The sequence below is a fragment of the Epinephelus fuscoguttatus genome, linkage group LG19 (genome assembly GCF_011397635.1).
Source record: "Epinephelus fuscoguttatus linkage group LG19, E.fuscoguttatus.final_Chr_v1".
In the NCBI taxonomy this organism is placed as follows: Eukaryota; Metazoa; Chordata; class Actinopteri; order Perciformes; family Serranidae; genus Epinephelus; species Epinephelus fuscoguttatus.
In genome coordinates this window covers 18,461,763-18,474,778 of record NC_064770.1, presented here as the reverse complement: position 1 = coordinate 18,474,778, position 13,016 = coordinate 18,461,763, and the positions used below count along the sequence as shown (strand labels likewise).

General features: G+C 40.8%; 1 protein-coding gene across 1 annotated transcript in view; it reads right to left on the bottom strand.

Moving 5' to 3' along the window:
• baiap3 (BAI1 associated protein 3) overlaps positions 1-3,245 on the bottom strand; it is a 57,007-nt gene extending 53,762 nt beyond the window's left edge. Inside the window, exon 1 of the mRNA XM_049560567.1 lies at positions 3,014-3,245. The gene's annotated coding sequence lies outside the window, so the exon portion shown is untranslated. The remainder of the gene's footprint in view (positions 1-3,013) is intronic.
• Positions 3,246-13,016: the final 9,771 nt, after the last annotated feature.

The window sequence follows — 13,016 nt, the reverse complement described above, 5'->3', positions numbered from 1 at the left end:
TTTCCATAACGGCTTATTTTATTAGGGATCGCGGGGGGCTGGAGCCTATCCTCCCAGCTGACATTGGACGAAAGGTGGGGTACACCCTGGACATGTCGCCAGACTATCACAGGGCTGACACACAGAGACAAACAACCATTCACGCTCACATTCACACCTACGAGCAATCTAGAGTCACCAATTAACCTGCATGTCTTTGGACTGTGGGAGGAAGCCGGAGTACCTGGAGAAAACCCACGCTGACACAGATGGGAATGTACAAACAGGAACCCCATGGTTTTAACCCCTCTTTATGGAGGCCAGTGACAATGTTACCATGACTACTTCTTTTTTATATCTCTTAGGTATTCAGTCTCTGTTTCAGACTCAGTGCCGACTAGATTTAAAACAATGTTCTAGCACTGCCTGGATGGAGACGGACAGCGGCACCTCATTGTATTGTGTCACAGAAGGGGCGAAAATTAGCGCGTCCACGTGGGTGACGTAATACATATTGATTGGAGCCAATTGGAGCTGGAGCCGATAAATACTGGTGACTACAGCAGAGTCATTTCTCCAAGGAGTGAATGCTGATTGTAGCCTTTCCCATTAAAATACATAAGTCAGATGCTAGCGGGTGTTGGTGTTTTTTTTTTGTCCAGTGGGAAAGAGGCTTTATTTTGCCCCGTGAACATCATGATCAAGCATAATAATATTAATTCCACTACAACAGAATCTTGATTGTTCTCTGCAATTACATGGAAAAAAAATGTGCATTTATTGACACTGATATCGGCCAAAAGTAGTTGGAAAATATCGGCGAAAACCCAATATCGTGCATCTCTAATTAGGAGCATGGATTTAATTCATTACATTCCTCCTGAGTCCCCAAAGTGAAAGGGGAACATTAAACGTCTCCTCTTATGAAGACCTTGACAGTTTGTTTAATTGAATGAAAAGAGACGAGCACATTCTCAACTTAATTCCCATCAGCCTGAGGTGATGCACATTCAAATCATAACTGTAAGTCGATTATGCTACAGCGCTGATGTTAAAAAGCATGACTATCATAACCTTTACGACCGAGCCTCATCATCGACCATCGATGTAATTATCTGACTGGCCCTCAGGGACATAACGGTGTGGGACCAAGCTGCCAGTTGTGTGTCAAACCATCAACAAACTTTCCAGTGGATTGGATGTGTGAAAAGCGTGGACATCGCTGTGATCTATACTGTATGCAACTGCAGATAACACATAATCTATAATCGAGCCCGCTCTGGCCCAAAGAAGCACACGGTGCATCAAGCTATTCCCAGAAGCTCCCAGTGTCTGTGTTGTCAAGGCACATGATGAGCACTTTGGCTTGGAAATTGATTGCCAGAGAAAATCCCTGGAACTGAAAAAAAAAGGTGTCTGACTGCACACCAGCCACAAATCACTGACAGCCACGCACAAAATATAAAAATTTAAACAATGGCACAAACGCTTTGCTTATTGTACCACAGACAATGCACCCTTTGTCCCCCCGAAAAACACTCACTCCAGCTGTAACGCTGCTGTCAAAAATAGCAGCCATTGAGTCTCTATGCAGAAGCAACAATGCCACTTCCAAACTTGCACAAACATCAGTCTGCACCAAGACGATGCGCTACAACAAAAGTGACGCTCTGAAGTCATACAACTGCTCAGTCACTATAATTAATGCCGTACTTCCGAACACAACAACTGAGGACTATATTTGTGAATCATTACCATAAGCTTTATATGATGTCTCTTTGAATGTGTAGCAGAGGGGGGACCACTGGGGAAGCTGGTATTTATAGGCAGGGTTTTGACCACTGATCTACTGCGTTATATTAAGAGGAAATGATTAATTCATGACTAATGGACTCATGAGGATTAGTCCAAAGTGGAGTTATGACCTGTCTGCTTCTTAAGAAAAGAGCAGAAAGCCACACAGAGACATCCACAGTCATTTTGCTCTGCTTATTCTCTATTAGATTGTTGTTTCATGCAGTTGATGAACATTAAAAATGCAATCCCTTTTATTACCCTTTTAATGTGCCACACATGTAGTCATTGTCAATATTAAAAGCACAGGTAAATTACAGGAGTCGGAATTGCTGCTGCGGTCACTGGGGGGAAAAATATAATTCTGGCTGCTGTCTTTGGGTGTGTGTGTGTGTGTGTGTGTGTGTGTGTGTGTGTGTGAAAGAGAGCTCACTCCACAAGCATCTCCAAAGCGCAAAATTGATTTACACACAGTATGATGCTCAGCAAGTGTTATGTGTCAGCTGCTCAAGAGTTAAAAATCACATTTCAAGCCTTTATTTTCATGACACTTGTCATTTTAGGAAGACCAGGTTACTGACACAAGCCTAGATATGTGCAAAGAAAAGTGCATTCAAGACATCTTTAATGGCAACTTTATCTTTATCTGATGTGATGCTGCTGTGTTGCACCTGTATGTTTTGATTCTTGATGGGTGTGGGGCGAGTCTAGCTTCTGAGATGTGCAGAGTAATAGATTACATAACAGAAAAACACACAACAATATATCAACTGCCTCACAGAATCTCATCCACCTGTCAAGTTTGGGTAAAGCCAACATTATGCAACATTCCACTTAAGTGGATTTCCAGTATCTGGCTTCACACAGAGACAACTTGAGAGGTTTCTAAGCATGTTTAAGATCTTTCTAGTGCACAGAAGGAGAACTTTTGCCCATATTTGCAGATGCAGTGTTGCATTCATGATGTTTCTTCTCATCTAGAAAAGTGCAACACATCTGAGCTCATGAGCTTTAACATATGCATACAATATTTCATGCACAGAACTTTACCTTCAGTCAAAATGCCTCATTTCTTATGGTTTTCAACTGCAAGGAAAATTCAGATCAACAGGTGCCAATCAGCCAACCTCCCTAATAAAGCCAGTATGACTCAGAAAAGCTGATGCACGCTTTTTGCTTTGATTATTCCAAAGCAAACAGGTCATTTTTCCTGCTGTGATATGATAAAGATCCAGCTCACCTGTGTCTCCTGACAGTTTTCCAGTGTGAAGTGTTTTTGCGGCTGCGTGTGTGTGTGTGTCAGAGTTGCTGTGGATCAAAGCTGTGCTCGCTGCAGCAGGACTCTCTCCTTTTCTTCTGGAGACGAGACGCAATCAACTTGGGTGAAAACAACGTTTGGATATTTTTCTTGCCATAGACGACAGACAAAAGCTCATTTCGGTCCTTCGAAAGGCTTCCTGAGCTCACGCTCCGCCGATGCGCGCCCAAATATGGGCATAGGAAGTGCAGCGATACTTCACAGTCCTCGACTACTGTCGGAAATATTGCATTTAGTAGCCGACCGCACGAGAAACACACACATGCACACACAAAAAGGTTGAGGCTAGATGCAACAGGGAGAGGAAAAGCTTTAGTACTGAGTGAGAGGGGCGTAGCTGATGGTTACAGACACATTTTACTTGTATGTATTCTACTTGTTCCTGTTTTTAGCCTGGTTTATTTCTTCATTTAGTTTAGTGTGCTGCCAAAATGCCCCTAAAGGTCAAGTATGAAGCGTTTAGTGTCTTCCTGTTTGTCTCTTTTCTTAGGTGAAAGAGAATTTAATGAATGGTTGAAGGCGCTCTTGTTAAGATAAGCAAAAAATGCATAAATATTATCAAATTTATATTATTATGTTTCAGAGTACTTATGACTGTAGCATTATTAAAGGTCCAGTGTGCAAGGTTTAGTGGCATCTAGTGGTGAGGTTGCAGAACTGAACATTCTCCCGTGCGACAAACTGCCAGCTGCCTCTCACATATTACGGGTTATTAAGAAAATAAAAATAAATGCGAATGTTTCATCTTTCAGTCATTATTAATCAATTCAGCTTTCCACCACTCCCGAAGTCGCCGGCCCTTGCGCTTGAATTTATGCTTCTTAGTTGTGGCCATGTTTGCTACCTAACAGGAAATAGGTAGTGTTAGCTAATTGTTTGTTTGCTTGTTTACCATCTGTCTATGAAAATGCATTGGTTCCACCTGTGTGCTTCTTAGTGCATGTGTATTAACTGTATGACTGACCAACCATTGTGCACCCTAAATTGTCTGGTGCTTGTTCCTTGGTGTGTTTCTTTTTGGGTCCTCAGTAGCCTGTATTTGCTCTGTGTTTTATGGTCTTTTCTTACTTTCTTTTTGTTGCTTTGTTTTAATTGTTATATTGCCTTTGTTTTTATTGATTGCATGTTTTATTGTTTGATTGATTCATTGCATTTTGTGAAGCACTTTGTGAATGTTATTTTTCTGTGAAAGGTGCTATATCAAATAAAAAATATAATAACATTACTATTATATTTTAAAAGACAAGCCGAAGGCCACTCAAAATCAGTCTGTGGACCACAATTGGCCCCTGGGCCAGACTTTGGACATGACTGATATAGGAGAACTACAGTAGCCAATTAGCCTGGTTCCAGACCATAGACCCCGCCCACTCAACTGAGTAGGCTTGCATCACTGGTCTGGTCTGGCATACTGCAGTGAATTTGCAATTTATCTCGTCCAAATGATGGATGGACCAATGAACGCCAGGGGTGGGGGTGGGCTTAGCGATTAGCCAATCAGCGCCATGCTGATGTCAAGCTGTGCGCCGGTGGGTAACTGGTGAGGATAGCAACAATGGCGACCGCTACAGATCCTACAGACCACATTAACGATGCTATCGAGGTATTTCGCCACTACTCCCGTTAATGGAGGACCAAATTAAGGAAGCTTCTAAACTGGATTTAACGGCGATGCAGCTGGGCGTGCGCGGCGACGGAGACATTTTAAACGGGCAATGCTCGCTTGTTTTCGGCACCCCCCGAGGCATGGATACTAATGACGTCAGATTCTGGGTGAGTTGTTGATCTCTACTGATTGGTTAGGGGAAAAAAAATTCCCTCCCCCTTGTAAATCGCCTTCAATGGAGGTGATGTCAGACTGAAGGTTCTGGGAGCTTCAGTCTGACACTCAGTAGCCAATGTGATAAGGCAAATGGCCTTATCTTGAGTCTGTGTTTGATTTGTCCGTTGTAGGCTACTGTAGAAACAACATGGCTGACTCTGTGGAAGAGGAACCACCCTGTACGTAAACATAAACAGCTCATTCTAAGGTAACGAAAACACAACAATTCTTACATTGAGATGATTATAGACCAATAAAAACAAAGTTATGAATATTAAATACCATTTCTGCTAATAGTTGCCCCTAGATCCTATGCACTGGACCTTTAATGACCTTGCTTGACCTGATGTGTTTAATGTGCTATAGTTTGATATTCAGTCTAAATTCAGGTAACACAAATGCACAACAATAAAATATTACACAAAGTGAAAAGTAACACAAAGTAAAATTTTCTGTCTCTCTATATAGATTGAAGTCAAGTAATGTAGGGCATCAGGTACAATGGGACAAATAAGGTTTTATATCTTGGGCTTGGACAAATGTACTTTACATGAAACAATTATTTTAGTTGGTCTGAAACAACTTGTAGTAGCAGAGCAAAGAGTCATCAGTGACTCGCCAGGTCAGCCATGTGGCATGTTGATTTGGGTAATTAGAGTACTTCTGCTAAAACAAGGGTATAACAACAAAAATGGCTGTGGGGATGTTGCATTTTATTAAATTTTGGACTAATAATTAATATTTTCACTGAACACTTTGCTTAATGCATTCAGGTAAAATGTGACAAGAAATACCTAAGCTAAAATGGGACATTTGTACTGAAGTGAAACCAGCAACTTTTTAGGCTTCAGGTGCCATAAAATCATGACTTATGCTTTCGTGGACCACCCTGTCATATTACAGACATTTTTAGTTATTTTGACATTTGAAAAAATATCAAAAATGATGCAGTGAGTCCGTGTCAGCCACAGTACTTCAGAATTAGCCATGCAAGCACACAATATGGCACCAAGCAGCAACAGAACAGGGAAACTATAGCAGAAAAGTTGGACAATATTTTTCAATGAATAGCCATGTGTTACATTAATGATTTAATGGATTAATTGTAGTGCTAAGTGGATTTAACAATAAAAACCCCAGACATGACTCTTCCATTCTTCCTGAACATAACTTCGTAGCAAGGTAGGGGCTCTTGTTAAAATAAACTACATGGTCATGTCACAGCAGGCCTATAGGGAAGCCGATAACACTCTAGTGTCATATCATCAAAATAACACTGACAGTTTTTCTCTTTCCATGTCTGTGCATGCTCCGTGTTGTTGATTATTACTTCCAACAATAGGAGCACTTGAAATAAATGAAAAATAAAAGTTTACGATGTGCACCTGAAGGCACCACTTGACTGTTGCTGAGGGATGTCGCCGAGAAAAATCTCCAGCGACGAAGGAGCAGGTTCATCTCTCAGTCAGACTGGGAGTCATGCAGCCCACTTTGACTTTGTTCTGCCTAATGAGCTCATCTACTAATATAACACTTTGATATGATTTAAATACTAAAAATATGAAATACTCAGAAGACTAAGAAGCTATCAGACTTTACAGGGTGCACATAAGGTCTCAACAAACTAAAATTCTTTATATTATATTATTATTTGATTTCATTTATTTATTTATTGGACTGTGCTTAATGCTTATTTGATTTATGTATAGGCCCTACATAACACAAAGCTGTAGCTTTATAATATGTCATGTTAAATGATGTGGGTTTCCATTTACAAAGAAAAATATAAAAGGGACAAAAGCCTTTTGTTTGGCTGCATGTGTCAACCATGAGCTATTATGTTACTGTGCAAAGCGTTTTAACATTTGAACCATAATAAAGAATAATAGATGCTTAAACATCTGATTAATATGTAAATAATTTCATTAAAACACAATATCTTTCATGCTACTTGTGCTAAATTGACTCCACTATGTTTTGTATATGTGCCTCTTTGAGAGATACTCTTACAGTCACATTTACAGCCCATAATAAGGCTGAGCGTAGCATAAACAGCACTTTGAAGCCCTTGTATCGTAGGACGCGTCATGCATTTTCTCACTCCTCTGTTTGCACATGAGGACACATGAACGGAAGGGCATGTGCACAAACGCTTTAAATAGACACAGGAACATTAATTATACGCCTGTGGGATAGAGGTGCCTCTCTAAGCGGAGAAATTATTTCACACACGGCCATTATAGCAGAAGCTGCTGTCAGGCACCGGCTCGTGACACACTGACAATTCACCAACGGAACCCTTCATCAGCATCAACAAAGTCAAAGCTTATCAGCATCCTGCGATTAGGGAGTTTCCTTATCATTGTTTACCTGTAATAATCTACATAAGAGCCACTTCTGGAGCCTTCATCATGTCATGTGGAACAATTTAATTTAATCAGTTACTGAGAGTGAAATTTGTTTGTAATGCCCAGGTAACAAAGATCAAATCTGATCTGTTATTTGGAAGTAATAAATTGCAGATCCCTGCTGCACACTCCTGCTAAAAGGGTTTAAAAGCCATTTTGGAGCTACTTCACCTTCCACAGCACTTCAGCTGTGCGTTGGGCAAACATATATGAATTCAAGGAGATAATAGCTGCAGCTAAGTGTTTAAAACTAGTCCTTCATCCAGTGTTTTCAGCTCAAAGCTGATGATAGTTAATGCCTAATCCTTGGGTGGGTCGTGATTGGATGTTTGACAGTTTGTTTTTTAACTTTACTTGGTGTTTTCTCACCAGATGTTGAGAGAAGGAATCTTCTCCTATCACTGACTGCCTCCTGAGCTGTGAACAAGAGGGGGAAACAACGCTAAAGAAACAGACTGACGAGGAGACGGACGCCTGAGTCTGGAGAATTACATCAGAAACCGTCTCTAATTCACTAATGAGGAAAAACAAAAGCGAGGCTTCGCTCTGATTTTGATATGTTTTGACATCATTTTGAGAATCTCAGCAAAAAAACGAACAGAAGGCTTTGTGTTGAGTGATGAGACACATGTGACCCCTTGCCTTGTTTCCATGGACACATCATTAGAGAACTTCCCCAGCTGGCCCCAACTGCTTGTGTTGACGGCAAATAACAAGTGAAGGATTTTAGTTATAACCAGGACGAAGGCGAAACTGACGTTCAAGTCCATCAGTCAGTCTGATTAAAGTCCTATAGCGGTGACATAATGAAGTCATTACAGTGGATATATTGGAAAGTATTGGAAAGTATTGGAGTGTAACAACTTTCGTGGACAATCTATGAAGAAGGCAGCACCACTCAAAGTCACTGCACTTTCTTACCTTCAAATAGCACATGTCTTCAATCATCCAAAGGTCATTCAGACACTGTACTCATTAATTTCACTGCTGCAACTTCTGGAGACAAAAGTCACACTTCCTTCTGTCCTATCCTTCTCTCTAGCACATATGAGATATCTGAAACCAATGTTTTCTGCAGAGAAGAGAGCACTCTCATACGTGCACACTACATTACTAGTTTATTGCCTCATAAGTGGAAGTGGCAGATTGAGCATGTGCATGGCGAATGCTACCCAGTATTATATTACAGATCAATACAGAACCACTGCCACTCAAATCCGAGCTCAGCCCAAAACTTGCAAGTAGCACAATGGAGGCAGCGAGATGCTCCCAGTACTCCCACTCTGATTTGACCCACTTTGTTCAGTGATGAACGGCACAAAGCTGTTTCTAAATCTTCCAGAGTGGCAGCACATGAAAGGCAAAGGCTTTGAGGTGCATGTACTGTACAGCCACCCAGTGGTGAGTAGCGTTCATGTACTGCACCCTCAGTGTTTGGCACACACTACCACTGAGCATCTGGATGCGTTTTGGGGCCGCACAAATCACTGTCACGCATCAATCCAATTTCCTTCGATCTGTATTGATCTCTGCTGCGTTTTCCGAGACTGTTGGAGCGCTCCCACAACGACATGTGACAGGGGTTCATCTCTACACAATAAAAGTGTGTGTCAGTCTGTGTTACTTAGTGTTTACAGTATACAGATCACTCCATCAGCGAGAACAAGCGGCTCATCAGCACAACACAAAACTATTGTCACTCAAAAGTCGAAAGTTATTATTTACAGAGAATGTGCTGGGTGGTTGTTGACATGACGAGCGTAACGATGGCACTTTAGTTCCTCCTCACACACTCAGACTGTCTTCGGTTGAGTTAATACAAAACAGCAGCACATGATCTTAATGTTATGGGAATATTCACAATATAACAGTGTCTCTTCATCATTGTCTGAGGTGTTTTATTGGCATGTACATCAGAATTTTGCCTCAAACACTACAGAAGGTAAAAGTCACTGACTTAGACTGTGTAACTGATATGCTGAACTGGATAACACTGGATAGACTACTAACAACAAGCCCACTGTGACACACCTCTTCCCGTATGTGTAGAATTCTCACTCCCTTTATCCTTTATCTTTTATAGCTGAATTCACACAGCTATACTGTGATTACAGGGCGACAAATAAACTGATATTACTCGCCCCACATAATTTACCATTACAGTGTCAGCAGGAGTCTCAACCTGGAATAGATCATAAAGCACAACCGTGCAGTCTGCATTTTTTTCCCCCCACGTCAGCTTCATTTGGCATCATTAAATCCCTGAGATAAGTGCGGATGTTCTTCCTCTGCTATCTCTATTCATCTGCTCCACCCACTTACCTGAAAAGGAAAACTGTTAAAAAGGATGATTCATATTGAGTAAATACTTCTGTGCATTAGCCACTGACTCACAGTGGCTCTGCTCTCACTTTCAAGTCCACTTTACTTAATTGGCTGCACGCTGAAGATGTTCAAAGACAAGGACGTATAGATAAAGTCGTGCATTTACACGTCACCGCCATGCCACTCCTGTGAGACACATACAAATACATGCATAACACACACATGCACACACAGGCCTCTATAATCACTGCAATGAGATGCTCAATATTTAGACTCGTTGTGCCTCCCTCAGGCAAAAGAGTGAACTGAAAAAGAGCAGTGACAAAATTACTTATTTCTTCCATTTCTCTCTTTTATATATGATTTTAATTTGTTTTGACACATTAATGGACATCCTTGATTTAACCTCAGTCCCTCTACCATTCACCTTGTGCAGAACACAACTTAATTTGAAAGAAAGTCTAAAAAAAAGTGATCCACAGTTTCACCCAGGGGAGACCGGGTACGGTTGTAACAACAGGATCGCTGCAACAGCACCACCCTCACTTTGACCTGTGACTCATGTTATACATAAATTGTACAGGAACGCTGGAGCATATCCTCAGCAGCTGTCCTAAAGCACATGGGGAGGGTCACTACCGCGCTGCTGCCACGACCAAGTGTTGAATTGCTGCGTCCATCTGCAGCACCACTGATCAGGTCAAGCATCTCCGACCAGCAAGACCCAGCAGCATCACTTTTGTGAGAGCAGGAGAACACCCAAACACCAAAACAAAACTCCAGGCAGACCTCTTGGGGGCAGCAAATGATTGGCATGTTGGACCTGGGGAAACAACTCTTAGACTGGACATTGTGCCTGTATCAGCAACATTAAAACAAGTGGTCATGCTGGGGCTGACAGTGTCCTGGGAGGTGAGCGTAAGAAGGAGAGATACGCTGAACAAGTGGAGTGCTGCAGATGTGGGCAGCATGCTCGGTGTATGCCCGTTGAGGTGGGGGCGAGAGGCTTTGCAGGGAAGTTACTGGGGCATGTAAATGACAAGCCATCAGCAGAGCTTCAGTGGCTGCAGAAAAGCTTCACGATGGCTGTGAATCAGGAGGGACGAGCTGTGGTGTAATGCTGCTGGACACAGACTGGGAACTGATCACTCCAGGTGGAGTCGCCAGGGTGAGTGGCTCTGAAGCTGAAACACCCAAAACCCTTGATGACCCCTGGTACTATCACTGATGATGTGTCCTATACAGTCATATATCTACTACTATATTTTGATTAGTAATTAATTATGCAACTTGTATGAGATTAGAGAGGAGTTTCTTGGGCGAGGCATTTCATGATGTCTCATTTCACACCACCATGCTGCTACAGCTGGCTAAACAATGACTGACAGGGGTGGTGATGGTTGTAACACCTTTAAAAAAGTGTTACAACCATCACCAGTGACAACTAAACACATTTTCTCTGTTTTACTCCTTTTTTAGCAGGCCAGGAGAGGCAGTGAGAAAAACTGATGGAGTTGTGATTGCACTGAAATCCGCATCTGGTGAATTGAAGTAGGAAGAGACAGGAGGGTCTGTCCCCTACTTATACTTAGACATTTAGCAGTTACTACAAAAAAAAAAAAAGTATATTAAAAAATCTCAGAGAAAGAGGATCAACAGCAGCCTTGTGTACTACCTGTGTGTATTTTTTGTAATTGTGTAATTTTTATTTCTTCATCAGCAGACCTGCAAGTGTGGGAGGGAGTGTGCTGCTGGAGAAGCTCAGACAGACGGGAGGAGCCAGGTTGTGGAGGGCTTTATAGGTGCTGAGGAGGAGTTCAAAGTGGACACACTGGGGGATGGAAAGCCAGTGGAGGTTATGAAGGACGGGGGTAATGTGGTCTCGGGTGTGTGAGAAGACGAGCAGCTGAATTCTGGATATATTGTAGTTTCTTGATAGTTTTGGATGATGAACCATAAAGGAGACTGTTACAGTCAACAAGTCTGAAAGTGATGAATGCGTGAAGGAAAGTCTCTGCAGCTGAAGAGGAGAGGGATAGACAGAGCCAGGCAATGTTTATGGAAGACGGCTGTTTTGGTGATGTGTTGGACATGTTGGTCAAAGGAGAGGGTTGAAGAAGGATGGAGTGGTTGATGGTGTCAAATGCTGTGCTCAGGTCAAGTAGGATGAAGATGTTGAACTCCTTGTATTTGACATCAGTAACAGGATTCTGTGATATAGCTGGCAAAGTTGGAAACTCTAATATAAATATTCAGTGAGTTCTAGGTGCTGCAACAACCATACCTGGTCTCCCCTAGATTCAACTCTAAGGTAAAAACAAACAAACAAGAAAAGCTGACTAAGGGTATATCACAGCTACTTCTGTCAATATATGTGCTTTATTACCTATACATGTACAGCCAAAGCAGAAAAAAAATGTTGAATGTTAACATTCAGTGGCACTGACGGCAGTGCAAAGGCAGAAAGAAGCATACTCAGTTTAAAAAGCATTTATCAACAGTACTTCCTCTAGTAGCCTGTCTGTGATGTCAACTTCAGATCTATATATGCAGCTGAAAATAAGAACTTATATCAGTCTTTTTGCATTGAGAACATTGTAGCTGATTATTTTTTTTTCCAAACATTTTATTAAGAGTGAAGTCCAGTGTGCACAACCCATTAATTAATTTACAAATATAAAGGTTACTAAAATATAAATACAAATATAATATAGACCATCAGTAATTGATATACATAACTTACATGGACATCAATCTCTTTACAAAACTGACAGAAAAAAACAGCATAGTGAAAAAACTAAAGAGAATAAAAAAAAGAAATAATCGATAAATTATACACTAAAATAAATAAATAAATAAAAAATAGATAAATAAATAAATAAATTTATTTCCCACACCCCACCTCCCCTACTACACCACCCAGAGGGTCTACTTTATAGCAGTAACAGAAACTACCTATAAGCTCTGCTACTTGGCCTCTCAAGATAGTGAATAAAAGGCTGCCAAATTGCATCAAATAAATTCACCTGATCATTCCTAATATATCTATAGCTGATTAATAATTTGTGGGTATTTTGTTCATATTCATAGACGGTCCTGATTCTGTTCAGCTGTTGAAAAGGAACATTTATTTATTTATCAGTATGTACAGTTGAAGTATTGACAATTAAAATGCCTGGCTTGGTATATATTTACCTACTGAAAAGACACATAAAATAGAAATAGAATAAAGTAAAACAAAATAGAATAACATAGAATAAAATAAAATAAAATAAAATAAAACAAAATAAAACATAAATAAAACAAAACAAAATAGAACAAAATAAAAAAAAAATAAACCAAAATAAAATAAAATGAAATTAAATTAAAT